The sequence below is a fragment of the Haemaphysalis longicornis genome, unplaced genomic scaffold (assembly GCF_048455015.1).
Source record: "Haemaphysalis longicornis isolate Haplotype H1 unplaced genomic scaffold, Haemaphysalis longicornis Haplotype H1 scaffold_11, whole genome shotgun sequence".
NCBI classification, from domain to species: Eukaryota; Metazoa; Arthropoda; class Arachnida; order Ixodida; family Ixodidae; genus Haemaphysalis; species Haemaphysalis longicornis.
Window position 1 is genome coordinate 85,055,692 of NW_027526214.1, and position 15,360 is coordinate 85,071,051.

The following is a 15,360-nucleotide window of genomic DNA, read 5'->3' on the forward strand; positions in this document are numbered from 1 at the left end:
ATATTGTGAAGGATAATATTTATCCGGGTAATCAGTGTTGCTCCCTCATTGCCGCGCTGACTGCCTGACAGTGAAATAGGCTGGCTTCTAGGGCCCTCTTTTTTCCTTCTTTGTGCTCCTTGGTTGCAAAGTCGTGGCGTGCAGTGTACGATTTTCCTGTTTATGATTGTCTCAGTTTCCGAATTCAAGGGCCTAAAGCTTACAAACGGGCTCAATACTGCGAGGGTAATCTTTATGTCGGAAGTGCCCGTTCAGGGATCAGCCTATTACGAAACTAAGTTTTTGGGAGTATATTATGATTGCTTTTGTGGCGCTATTTGTTTTCGCCTATTTTCACTTCTTGTTTGCAATATCTCGGCGTGTAGTGTACGATTGCTGTATTCGCCGGATTCTCAGTAGCCGAGATGAGGCGCTTAGAGCTTCGCACAGCTGCGAGTCATTGTGGCAGATGATATGTAACGCCGAAGTGTGGGCGTCCCGCTCGTTGCTGCGTCGGCTGTCGGAGAGTATGTTGTGCTTGCTTTTTTGCCCTCTAGTTTTTTTTTGCACTTTTGCTCTGCTTTGTTGCAAATGTCCTCGCGTGCAGCGGTAGGCGATTGTTTTGTTTTCGTGTTCTGGAGAAGCTGAGGTGAAGCGCCTAATGATAAGACATGCGGCGGACTCCTTCCCGCACATGGGATTCTTGCTTGCAATTTTGTCCTGTGCAGTGTACGAGTTTTGTGTTCCTGATGTTATATTGATAACAAACATATTTCAGGCTCCGTCTTCTGAGATACAATATATTAACGCAATAGGGTCCATTTCTCACTTATTCTCGCGCAAAGTGCCTGTGAGTATTCTAGGCTTGCTTTTAGAGCCCTGTTTTTAATCTTCCCCATTTGCGCTGCTTTTTATTTAGTCTTTGTGTACAGTGAGAAATTTCTGTTTTTGGCGCGTTTCCCAGATGTCGATTCAGGCACCTATATAGTTTCAAAGCGGCCGTGTATTCTGACGGATAATATTGAGTCTACAAGATGTGTTCCTCGATCATTCCCGTGCTCACCTTCTGAGTATGTTTTGGTGCTTTTGAGGACCTCGATAGTTGGTTACAAGGTCATCTTAGCTTTATGAACTCAACCTAATGATCAGGTCACCGGACCTATTTTGTTTGGGCTCAAAGGTGTCATTTATTGATAGAAGACAATCTGGTAAAAGAGTTCAACATGCAACTCTGTGCAAGGGCTCTTTTTTTACCTTTTGATGTGCCGAGGAAAACTGCCGAAGCGATGTTTGGCTCTTTTAAACATACATTCAAAAGATATAGCTTTCTCCCACGTAAAGTCTGAGGTCAAGGAACCTAATTTCGGAGTTCTGTGGGACATCGTGGGTAAACGCCAATGTCCCCAAGGATTCTCAGAAGGTGGTAAGCATGTGATGGGCGTAATCCAGGAAGATTTCACCTATGCATTGCGGTGCATCGGTGTTTTTTTACACAAATCTCAACATTCTCGTAAGTGTAATATCAAACAGCTCGGCGGGAACGGTTTATATTATCCTGAAAAAGCTCATAAAGAGCAAGAGCTATGTCCTGCAAGACAGGAGAAGGATACAACCTCTTGAAATTTTTGTATTCATGGTTATTGACCCACGAGATCCTTGATAACTCTGAGGAAAGGTGTCTTTATTCCAGAGTTAATCTTATCGAGAGCCTTTTCTGTTGTATGTAACATTCATGCATTCAACAGCAGCGGCTGCCGTTTGCCTCAGCACATTCAAATGGATAAAAATAACCTTTACACAGGGTTCCCTGTTCATCTCTGCTACCAAAATGTGGGTTCTCTCAATGAGTGATAGGGTTCGCCAGGAAACACATCGGCTCCGGTCAGGTAAGTATTAAGCAGGGTAGAATTGGTCGGTGGCGGACACCACCTACAAACCAAAACATTGTTCGCATTCCACCGGCGAACGTAGGTGTCCAGCAAAGTTGTTTTATACTACAAACAATCGTGATGAAAGACGGTATGAAATGTTTTTCCTCGTTTCGACGCGCTGGCTAGTTATGCTCGCCTCGTGCTCTAGTAGGGTACGGTGTCAGAACCCTTTCCTCCTAATGCTCCATGCCACCGCCATTGTCGTTTGCCACTTCGCATTACGTGGCATTAGTTTTCACTGCGACTGTTATTTGGCACGGCCATTTTGTTGCTTATAGGTTTTAGTCTCTGAACACTAGTTTGCTTAGCTTCTCCAACCTGCGCTGCGGCTGCGCCTGCTTGAATTTGTTTCAAATGCAAAGTAAAAACAACGCGTGAAACCGTATTTTAGCAGCTGAAATGCGGCCACAGATGCCGTTTTGCTGCATATTCGGTAGTGGTGTTAACAAATGACCCAGTAGAATTTAACGACGAGGCCGTAGATCCGGCAATCACGCAAAACTTGTGTATGACACGATGGCCGCCATTGAAGACTTGAGCTTCAGGGGCTGTAATCTAATAGCTTACTTACTGACACTGCACTCGGCTCCTCTCGCGCAAATGCTGGGTCCTGCTGGGCGCATGCCCAGCAGGACCCAGCATTTTATTCTGACCCAGCATTTTATTCTGAAGCTGAGGAGATTGTTTTTACCGACGCCGGTGAAACCGTTTGAGATAAGGGTGTACAGCGCTGCTGTAAACTATAAGACTCGAGATTAACAACAGTAGGAGGAGACCTACATTAAAAGAGGCAAGGTTCCCGCTGCACGATGATTACACAGGTATCTCATAACCTAAACTAAATGGGAAGTATGGTGGGTAATGACGTGGTCTTCTCTGGGCCTCGCACGTTTTCAACGTTATGCACGCTCACCGCCCCACGCTCAAAAAATAAGAATCAGTGCAGCAGCAAGCATCAAAATAGTAATGGTAAACACGCTGAATGCCTAGTTGATTCCGGTTCTCTGAAATAAGTAAAGTCTTGCTTATGCCGCGGCATTTAGAGACATTTAGCGGTCCCTGCAAAGGCGACCACAATTGTTCGGGAAGTTCGTTAGTTGACAAATGCAAACTGCTCTTCAAATCTTACCTACAAAACGACAGATTGACTAGCCGTTCAAACGGAATGGAAGACGTTAACAAACCAGAAACATAAAAGTGCTGAACCTACATAAGGTGAGTGCGAAAAACGTTGGGCGTCTACCTCGGCGGTGCCTAACCGGTAAAAAGAACAAGACAACAAAAGCGACAACACTGACGTTCACTATAACTGCGAACACGAAATCCGTCTGGCACTGAAAAAAACAAAAAGAACTAGAAAGAAACATTAGGTATTCTACTCTGACATTTTTTGCAGCAAGCACGAGAAATGTTACGGTAGGTAGCATTGTCAGTATACGTGTGCACGTGTGCGTGTGTACGTGTGCACATATTCTCGTCGACGACATATTGACATCGCTTTCGTTCGACAAAGTTGAGGCTTGCTTCTGCTGACTGCACCCTGCTTCAGCACCAAGCCATCAAAACTCGCATGCTCACCATACAAGAAATGTGCACCACTGCAAGGAAAGCATGGGCGAAGGGGAACGTCCACGTCAGCCGTGGCGTTGTTAGGGCTAGAGGCGATTCCGTTCGGGCCTGTTGTAGTGCTGTTTTGGAAACCGGACAGTGCACCCGTGTCGTTGCACTGCGACCGTGAAACACTGCACCCGCGAGAGTGCCCCCTCGGCATTTGGCCCCACCTTGCACTGTTTTCATGGCAACGCACGTCTCGACAAACTAGCGTCATGAGTCCTACACGATTTTAGAGAACAGGGAGGGGATGTGGTGAGATTTTTCAGCTAGTTTGTCCCAAAAACGCAGTGATCATGTCTTTCTAATGCCCCAACATAAGGCAGTGCGTCGCATTGTGAGGGTGAGGGAATGGTTAGGATTGGAGCGGAATCATGGTCCGCAAACATGAAGACCTTATCCGGATCATTCTTTCCCTTACGTACCGGTTACTCCACAACTTCTATTTCACAAGCGTTTGGGACTAACGAATGCCTTTCGTGCATGCTATGGGTATTCTGTGCAGCGCCTCAGCAACCTGAATTCTTCTGCTGTACCGACACGGATTCACACTGGCTTATCTGAGTCCTCCTGTCTGTGACACCTTGCTTGGTCCCCGGAATTTGTGGTTCAACCATTCCGGTGCGATTCCCGACCAACTCTAGGTAAAGACCACAAAGAGTATTACACCCGCGAAACTTTGTCTCACGCATCGGTTTTGCGGGATTGCTCATTGCGTTTCGTTCCTCTTTTCTGCTTTCTCAGCCTCCCTATTTTTTCAACCCTCTGAGAGTGCTATAAGCTCCTTCGCCTCTCTCATTTTTGCGCCATCTCGTTGCAGATTTTCTACACTCCACTCACCTCCCTGTAGTTTGCTCTCCCTCTATTTAGGCTGACCACAGCATTCTAGCGGGGGCCTTGATAGTTGACTCAGAAATCACCATCGCCTGCATAAACCAGAGGGATTGAAAACGCTTTTCCCTCTATGCTTTACTGCACGACACCCATCTCCCCATGCTCGCTGGAATTAGGACAACTCAGGTGACCGGGATCGGCCTGTTCTAGCTAAGTTTCTAGTGCTAAGGCAATTCACGCCTTATAAGGTGGAGAAGCAGCAGTACACTGCCACTCTTCAATTTCGACGGACTCACTGGCTTGAACACACCTCATGGTCTGTTTTGTATCCATGCATTCGTTCCCGGCTGAACCGTTCCATTCCTTTTGGGAATAAGGACCGCTTACCTCGTATTTTCAAGAATTCCAATGAAAGAAAACGTTCAACGTTGCTGTCACTACATTACTGGACCTTTACGAGGGATTCTGTTTTTAGCACTCCAGCTCTACTCTTAAATTTTTTCTTCAGACGGTGCTCGTCAGAATCCTGCATCGCTTCACTATACCACTCTAGGGTATCACCAGACACGCTTACCGCGAATCCCCGCATCCCAACTTCCATCTCTACTCATACGACGCCGGCGGTAATGCTCCCCTCATGTAGGGAGTAGCGTACAAGTTCGTCAGCATTACCTCGGTGTTTTTGCTTGCCAACGAGTTCCAATTCTTGGAACAATCAATTTTATGGTGGCCATCATCTGTTTGGTAATTTCGATATGGTCTATACAAGTGCAAATGCTCCTTGTGATATCCATACAATTACGAGATGTTTCATATATATAAATGTTATTTAGAAGTGAGCGTTTGCCCCGTCGCTTTTCTTTTGTTGTAGTTGTCAAAGTACCCGACATGCAGCCGTTGCACCTGACATAAATTTGTAGAATTGCCGCTGAAAGGTCACTCTGACTGGCAGGCCGAGATCGTCTTATCTGCGGGCCCCCATATCCCTCCCAAAATTACCCACGTAACCACGCAATGTAACCCGTGGCAACCGGCTTCGCGAACTCACCGACAGCTTCTTGAACCTATTCTATTTGCTTTCTCCTCAAGTTGCAAACGCCCGTTAACTAGTGATAAGAACGATACTTGAGACATCACGGCCATTTTCTATGAAAACGCAGGTGTGGGTGCAAAGCGCTTACACGTATTTCTTGAGCTTCCAATTCCTTCTCTTAATGGGGAGTGAGTTGGCATTCCAAAACGCAAGCGCAAATAAACTTGACCGCCCGACAACTAACTTTGTTGAGTATGTTTTCCAATAGAATACATGTTTGCCACCAATGTAAAAAAAAATTTCGTTCGTCGCTTTCTAACCAAGCTCAAAGACTGTTCCTCGTCCTTAGTGCTGTTGCCCTAATAACACAATAGACGTTTGCTTAAGTCAGTTAAATTTTCTCATGCTCCAATGCTTGCGACACCTTTACATGGACGTTTTCTGAATTTGTTATTTGGAACCCTTTCTCGATATCTGTGGCCAGCACTGTGGCATTTTGTATTTTTTGTAAAATATTTTGTTCAAGCTGTCTCGTTTTTGCCAACACTAAAACCAAGAAGGCCATTGATGTCTATACGATGCCTACAAATAAGAAGTGTGCTTTGGTGTTCTGCTTCAAACATGCTTATTGTGTTCTTATCAACAATGTTGAAAACTAAGAATTGTACTTTTAGCTGTAGTGGTTTGGAAAAGTTTTGCCTACACCCATGCATTGTGTCGCAATTTAACTTTTAGACTGGAGGCTCAGTAGAGGGATGGATAGGCACAGACAGACGTACCGACACACCCAAATTTATGGTTTCAATTTTCCTTGAAATACTGCTGTCCGTGAAAGGTAACAGGAGCATATTCCATGGTTATAAGAAGAACTCTAAAACATTGTCGACTGCTAGATATGGTAAAACAATTCCTGATATTTGTGCCTATGGCCAAGCATTAGCAATACTGTGTTTCCATGTTGCCTTCGGTCATTGTAGAGGAGGAATCCCTAATATTTTTGGTACATTGGTAAGGCGGTAAAATGTGTTACCTTCTTCAGATTTGGGACCTGATAATGCACTGAGGTGTTTGTTTTGTCTTAATTGCTAGTTGAAATATTTGTTGTCCTTTTTAACGATAACCAAGACTATTATGTGCCTCGCCCCTAGTTGAGCAGGAAACTCCACGTGTCTACGTGAATTGGTGCGTCCTCAACACCACGTGATCGCGTTTTGGCTACGCCTCCTTAAACACGCAAAACTTAGTGTAGTCGTTGGGATGCTTGTTAAATGCTCCAGCTTGCGCGATCAGTGCCTTGTACGGTTCATTTTCGTAAACAGCATAACTAGGTGAAGTGTTGTCTTTCATAATGGTGGCAACGGTCTATGCAGTCTACGGTTTGGGTAAAAGCAAACCGAACACTTTTAAATGTATTGTATACTAAATGTCAGAAATATGTATAGAAGGGTACTTTCTCCTACGTCATTGTTACTGGGAGACATTCCCCAATAAACGTCAATACTGTGGCTACATTTTCATGTACTTCACCGCCCGTAGTGTTCAAGGTATACATACAATAGTTGCGATAGGCTGTATTCTTTTCTGGCAAGCAAAAACGCGCACCAATATATACAGACATTCGCTGGGAAAAAGAAAGCTCAATAATACTTATAATAGAAATACTAACGTAGATTATATACAAATGGTCCAGTAAGCATTATTTGCTTTTGTAATACAGTGTGAATTATTAGACCAAGCTTACTTTCACTCCGCAGAAGAAGTTGTGTCTGTTTTATTCCTCGAGAAAGCACCAGTGAACGGCGCCATTAAATATTGCCGCAACACTCATTAATTTATCAATACGAGACAAAAAACAAAATGATCAATTAAACACTATATTTACCTCTGCAGACTGAAAAAAATATTTTTTTCATAATTAAAGAGGTACCTACAAATATTTTTCTTTTATAGCAAGTAAAGCTTTTCACAAATTGAGCGTAATTTACAATACCTGTGTGGAAATCGCTGTTTGGTATGTTTTCAGTGTAGGAAACCGTATGGCCTATGCTATAGTGAGTTCGTATTGAATTTTGAGCGTAGTGCTCAAAACCATCCAAAAAACAATTCTTGAATTAAATCTAACCCAAAATTGCTTAACAGCTGGCGTCTTTACTCAACAGTTCCCGGCAAAACGTACTCTGCTCAAGTTCTGAATGGGCGCCGTGTGCACGCAAAAATATTTTCAGACTCCTACCGAACATTATGTTCGAAGTGTTGGTGGGCAGCATGCAAAAGGTTTAATACACCTAATCAAACTTGGATTGTACGTGGGCCTGAGCTATTGTTATTGTGGTCCATATAACATCCAGATGAATAAATGGGTCTCCTGGACCTTTAAAGTTATGTGGAAGAATTTCAAAAAAAAAAGCTGAAAAATTCAGAGATCAGTTTAGCACGTTAAGGCTATACATGATAGCGTAAAAATATTTAGGAAATCTTCAGAATTCAATCCTCGCAGTGCACTTGCAAAGACCTCCAGACAGCGAAGTTGCCCTTATTTCAAACGATTTCTTATATACAAAGACGGATATCGTGCTGAGAGATTTGAAACTGGCTCATATATTCGACGACCCTAACTTTTCCGTGAAAAAAATACTTTTGCCAGCGAGTAAGTGCAAGCGTAGCCGAATGTCGTGGCTATTACAAATATAAAGCTGCCAACGTCACCTAAATCCGCAATTGTGCTTTGTAGGCGGGGGCATTGCGGCGATTACCAAAAATCTTTTTTCGCATACCTTGTATCTTCACGTGTTCCTTCACTTTTGTTGTGGTTTCGTTTTGCGCGAATGTGTTTAGGCTGATTTTTGGTCTTATTTATAAGCCTAACATTCACGTTTCATCACGAATGGAGGGTGCTACAATTTTTACGTTTACACATTACACATTTCTGTTTTATGTGAAGGGCGTTAAAGTTCCCGATTTCTGGACAATCCCGATGTGGGTATGTCTCCAAAGAACGCAACAAAAATTGTATCGAGGTTTGGTTTACAGGTGACAATGTTTCACCCAAGTGCTGCATATTTTGGGTGCTTTCCTTTGCTCGAATTTGTTTTGACATTTGCACATTTATTGCTCTGGTGTGTTATAATTGTTCGGTTCTTCAGCTTTTATATTGTGTTCAATCGTAATAGGTGAGTGTGGATAATTTGTTTTTGTAATAATGAACACAAATTGTTTTTACCCACAGTCGCAGTGCATTTGACTACTGAGTCGGCTACGGCCCATCCCGTTTCATACTTTATAAAATTATATTTTTATTTTATTCATGCAGTAGCGCCAAATTACATCTCCGACCAACTTAACAAATGGGGTTTTCCTTCAGATCAGACAGTACTCTACCTACGTACCGGTAGTTTGAAAGACGATAGGTTCTTACAATTATGCATTTTTCCAAAACATGAAGATGTCATACATATAAAGCCTATATTCCCACACTTGTGCAATAGGTTGTCTATGGTCACACTTTCAAGGTAAAAAGCTTCACTTAACCTAGGAGCGTAAGAGGAGCACACATGGTCGCTGGTGAAATGTCCGTTCAGTACGGAAAAACGTGGCCGCGTATCTGCTCCTTCTGTTGCAAATGTCGAGAAAGCCTTTGTCAGAATTTGCCAAAAGAATGACTCCCTTCGCTTTCCCGCTCACTTCTCATATTGGTCCTCTTGCGCTGCGCTCTTCCCAAGGTAAACGCGCTAATGGTTTGCTCAAGTCGATTTAAGTCTACCGCGTTCAACTGCTTGAGGCCGGGCGTCTAGACGCCAGCACTGGGTTGAACTAGTCTACCTGTGTGCCAAGAAGAAAATACAACCAATCTACTGGAACTATTCGTACCTGCTGCGGCTTGATTTCTGAATATTTCGCGAGAAGCTATACTCGCGCTAGCGACAGGAGGCGACAGTGTCAATATTTGTCTGCAGTGAATGAATTATTTCTTTTCGCAAAAGTGAAGTATCTATGAATGCTTTTATAAATGAACAATAAATATCCCTTGGGTATAAATGTTCGGTTTTATATTCGCGTAATGTCTTGTTTCTCTTCAACAATGTTTGCAAGCATGAATATATTAACTGGACTTATAAGTTTATATTTGGGTGAGTATATAAGACTATCTCGCAGACTTTGTTTCACTTTGGCTGGGTGGCTGATTCGAGTAACAAAAAGACAGAGAGAAAGACCCAAATTTCTGGGTTTAAGTACCCCATGAAATACTATCGTCTTTAAAACCCAATGTGGGCTTTCTGAGGTAAGTCGCTAGTAACGAGCTTTTGCTTCTTGTTCTCGCTAAAAAGCGAAATCACACGCTCGGCGGCGGTTTCCAGGTTGTGTGCCACACGCTGTACAATAACAAGAAAATTGTCGACACATTTAAATAATGTTTACACATTGAATTATCCAGATATTTGTAAATTTTTTATCCAGTTTTTCGAGATACAATCCGTTAGGCAGTTAGGCACTGAAGCTATGCATGACCAAATGCATACGTCATTCCTATGAATGAAGGCCTTCTTGTCAAAACGCGCATACGTGGACCTAAAGTACATGGTTAGTAGTTCCAAGTACCTCCCTGCAGACATTCTTGCGTTAATAGAGCATGCAAAAGCAAGTTTGCCATTACATAATTGCGCGCAAATAGGCGGTATTTATCATATTTTTATGAGAATATAGTAGTATATGAGCATGGAATAAACTCAGTCTGTTAGACTTCGCTGTGCAGTTTGTCCTCTTCTGTCTGTCCAGACCTTTATCGCAAGTTGTTTCCATCTTGTTAGACCAACGAGCCCGTCAGATCGCTTTTATAACAAAAGGCGTTATCGAAGGAGATTAACGAAACGTTTACATTCAAAGCAACAGGCTAACTCTGCTTTCGTACAACGCCTTTTTGGCAGGTAGTTTCACAGTTCAGCGGCCAGCAGGTCATGGTCTGCTAGAAAAAATCGGTACTAGCAAGGCTGACGTCCTCCGCAGGTTGTCTGTGTTCCTATAACGTAGCCGTCATGGTAGTTAATTTCTTTGTGCAGAATAAAATGTTGGGAAATGTATTCGACAGTGTTCAGGAGACATGCACGAGACGAACGATCACAGTACTTTTATGTGTTTATACACTATACGCAAACTCCCATGTGGAACCGCCCGAACGCTCGAAATGCCCGCTACGACACTCGCCTGCCAACAGCTTTGTTCTCCGAGGCACCACTGCGCCGCGATTCACCGGCTTCTGACCGCAGCTTAACCCCACCCGCTTCACGACAGCGGCGTTCACCATCACCCCCGGCGTCGGTCACCGCCACCGGAAAACTAGCCAGCCCGGCCAATGGAGATGAGGCCGCGGCACAACTGTCACGTCAAATTCCTCTTACCGGGCAGCCTAACTGGGAACTACCTTCGCCTGTATCAATGCTAAAAAACACAGTGGAAGTATTAGTCGATGGCACCCGAACGATGGCTCTGATCGATACGGGCGCAACAGTGTCGCTAATGAGTTCTGCCTTTAAATCCCGTCTTGGTCGCAAAGTAATGTTTCACTGGGACAAAATGGTAACATTTCAATGTGTTGGTGGTGAGTCCCTATGCCCACTTGGAATCTGCTAAGTGACTGTTTCGTTTAGCGCCCACACATTCAGGGCGGAGTTTGCAGTATTTCCGCGGTCAACTCACGATGTGATTTTAGGTCTAGACTTCTTGAAGCAGTGTGGTGCCACGGTTGACTGTCGTAATGGGGAGATATACTTGGATGGGACCACCCTATCTGCCATTGTAGAAGATTCTTGTCCCGATACCACCCGAGCACTCTGCGTGTTGAGCGACACCATCATGCCGGCGCGGTCAGCCGCATTCGTGTCAGTCCTTTGCACGGGAACTGATCTGGATCAATTTGAAGCTCTGCTGGAGCCGATTCCCCTAAACTGTGCAAAGAAAAATGTATTGGTGCCTCGATCGGTTGTTACGGTAAACAGGGGACAAACCTCTGTGTGGACTATCAACTCTTCGGCCGAACCCACTCTACTTCCAAGCGGGCTAAAACTTGCCGAAGCGATCGAATATGTTTCAACTCCAGTAGGAGTTTTGTCCGAAGCCATAAATCCGTCTACTGATCCTTGCCCGGTGGACCCTGCCAAATTTCAAAGTATGATCGACGAATCCCTTGAACCAGAAAAACGCCGTGCGCTGATTGCCGTTCTTGTACAATACTCACGCGTATTTGACATCGGGCGAACACATCGATGCTCGTCAATACCGCCCACACGGACCCACCATTCAATACATACTAGGGAAGCCCGGCCCATACGACAAAAGCCCTACCGCGTTTCACCATCCGAGCGCAAGATTATCATCGAACAAGTACGAGACATGTTGCACAATGGCGTAATTCAAGAGTCTTCAAGTCTCTGGGCAGCTCCGGTGATATTGGTCAGAAAGAAAGACGGGTCATGACGCTTCTGTGTTGACTATCGGCGCCTCAACGAAATTACTAAAAAAGACGTCTACAGACTTCCCCGCATAGATGATGCAATAGATTGTCTTCATTCGGCTTCGTACTTCTCTTCAGTTGACTTGCGATCAGGCTACTGGCAAATTCCCGTGAACCCCGACCATAAAGAAAAAACAGCGTTTATCACACCCAATGGACTATTTGAATTTAATGTAATGCCCTTTGGACTCTGTAACGCCTTTGCAACGTTTTAGCGTTTCATGGATACGGCACTTCGGGGCCTCAAGTGGGAAGTGTGCATGTGCTACCTCGACGGTATCGTTATTTTTGGTCGCACATTTCGTGAACACAACACGCGCTTGGCCACTGTTTTGGACTGTTTAGAAAAGGCTGGTCTCATCTTGAACTCAAAAAAATGTCGATTCGGAGAGCGGCAAACTCTTGTCTTAGGCCTCGTTGTCGACAAACATGGAGTCAGACCGGATCCACACAAGATACGAGCCGTTAGCTGCTTTAAAAAACCCACCTCTGCGAAGGAACTTCGCAGCTTCTTGGGACTTTGCTCCTATTTTCGTCGTTTTATCCCTGGCTTTGCTAACATAGCCCATCCTCTGACATGTCTTCTGAGGAAAAACGTTCCATTCAAATGGAGTACTGACTGTGCCGTCGCTTTTCGTCACTTGAAACATCTTCTGACGTCCGGACCGATTCTCCGCCATTTCGATGCCCAGGCGCCTACTGAAGTTCACACCGATGCCAGTGGGGTTGGAGTTGGGGCCGTGCTTGTTCAGCGCCACAGTGATGGTGAGCATGTTATTGCTTACGCCAGCCGCACTCTTAGCAAGTCGGAGAGGAATTAAACTGTCACGGAGAAAGAGTGTCTGGCAGTAATTTTTGCCACACAGCGATTTCGCTCCTATGTCTATGGACATCCTTTTACCATCGTCACAGACCACCACTCACTCTGCTGGCTCCTCAACCTTCTTGATCCTTGTGGGCGGGTGGCACGCTGGGCTCTCCGTCTGCAGGAGTAGGATTTCACCGGGTCATACAAAAGCGGCCGCAAGCATGCCAACGCTGACTGCCTCTCGCGGCTGCCACTGGAATCAGTGGCCTCTGATGAAGACAACTTTGACCAGTATCTCGCCTCCATTTCGACATCTTTCCCTGAGCCGGCTGTTTTCAAAAGGGAGCAGTGCAAGGACAAAACTTTGGACTCGCTTTTCGCTTTAGCCGATGAATCGAAGCCTTCTAGCCGTTTCTGCGTGCGAAACGAAATACTTTACAAGAAGAACTATTCGGCTGTCGGACATCGTCTCCTACTTGTTGTGCCAGAAAGCCTCCGTACCGCTGTTCTAAGTTTTGTGCATGACGACGTCACATCGGGCCACATGGGGCTCGCGCGCACTGTGCACCGCGCTCAACAACGGTTTTACTGGCGGAACATGCGCAAGACTATTGAGCGCTATGTCGCCATTTGTACCCAATGCCAGCGGTACAAAAATCCAACAACTGCCCAAGCAGGGCGACTCCATACCGTTGACCCGCCAAGTTGTCCTTTCCAACAAGTTGGGATTGACTTGTTAGGGCCTTTCCCTCGCTCATCGCATGGACATCGCTGGATCATTGTATGCGTGGATTACCTCTCTCGCTATGCTGAGACGGCTGCTCTACCGTCTGCCACTGCTACAGAGATCGCGGACTTTTTGCTTCGCTACATTTTGATACGCCATGGACCACCCCAAGTTATAATCAGTGACCATGGACGTCAGTTTAGTGCAAATGTCGTTGAAGAGTTGCTTCGCCTTTGTTCCGTCCAATTTCGCCATGCTACGCCGTACCACCCTCAAACAAATGGACTGACGGAACGTACCAACCGCACGTTAGCGAGCATGTTATCTATGTATGTCAGCTCGGACCACAAGAACTGGGACGATCTGCTCCCATTTATCACATACGCGTACAATACTGGGAAGCACGAAACAACCGGCTACAGCCCCTTCTTCGTCCTTTATGCCCGGCAGCCCGGTAGCCGTCTCGACACGATATTCCCTTTCTTCAACCATGACGACCCTTCCTTAGCTAGGACGCTCTGCCTTGCCGAAGAAGCACGTCGACTTGCCCGCCTGCGAATCCTGGCCTCCCAGAAGCGCTCTAAGCAGCGTTACGACAGTCGTCGGCGTGATGTAACATACACACCGGGTGATTTAGTGTGGCTTTCGACACCGCTGCGTAAGCGCGGCTTGTGTGAGAAGTTTCTGCCACATTACGTGGGTCCGTTTGTTACGTCTCAGCGATGTCACATACGTCGTCTCACGATTGACTTCGACTGGCCGACAGCGCAAAAGAACGCAAGTAGTCCATGTTGCCGGGCTCAAACGTTGTAAAGAACGCTCCACAAGCTTACTCGACCTGGGGGCTTCGTCTGCGACGGGGGAAATGTTACGCACACCATAAGTGCCGTATATTCGCCGATGCGTTTATGACATTTGAACGGTCAACCATCTGAGCAAGCTGATTGGTAGAAGAGGAGAACGAGGTGGAACTCCGGCTTGGCACCATCATTCACGGACCGCTCTACCATCTACGCTCGTCCTACACCATCCAAACTCACTTTAAATAAACCCATATCGTAACAATATGTACATATATGTTCGCGGTGCGCTTACAGGCTGTCCAGCTGTCTTAAAGGTAGGTGTCGTCCGATCCGACCCCTTTTCATCCGGACGTAAGAGCACTCAATATGTTTTTTTACTGCACCCCATACTTGTATACATAGCCCTGATAAACTTTTCAAAGGATAAAAATTCTGGAACATCACGGCATTTACGCCGATGATATCAGTATGTGACTAAACAATGGGTGAGACGGAAGCATGCATGTCAGCCTAAAAGAAGCTGCAGTCGTTGTCATTCCTACTTAACACGATAGCACGGCAGCACCGCTAGCTTCATGCTGTCTAGTCAAGAAAATTTGTTCCTCGAGCAGGTACTGCTGCTTTGCGCATCGTGCCAAGCCCAAGCCCAGGATTTGTGCTCATTCGGATCGGCTGCTCCTGCGTCCGTTATCAGCACAGGAACGCTCTCCTGCGACAGCCTGGAACCCGGACGCCATGGAAAGACGAATGCTGCCTGGGAGCTGCCCGCAAAGTCGCACTTTCGGGAATCGGCTTCAGTGGGCACGGCAGCACAGCAACTGTCTGGCCGTCTAATGAAGGAATTTTGTTGCTTGAGCAGGTCATTTACTATTCCAAATATGGTTATAGAAATGATAACCGTTTTGTTGTAGTGCCGCCATGCCCTACTGGGCTGTTTTCCGAGTTTGCGTCTCTGTGCCTGTTACTGTGGGGTGATTTAGAGCTTAATCCTAGATCGGACGTTAAGGTAATGTTGAAGGAGTTTTGCGATGATCAAAAGACAATTCGAGAAGAGCTAAACAACGTTGAAAAGCGGATGAGGCAAGGTGAAAAGACCCTTCAAATTGTTAAGGACCAAGCAGTTGCTTTA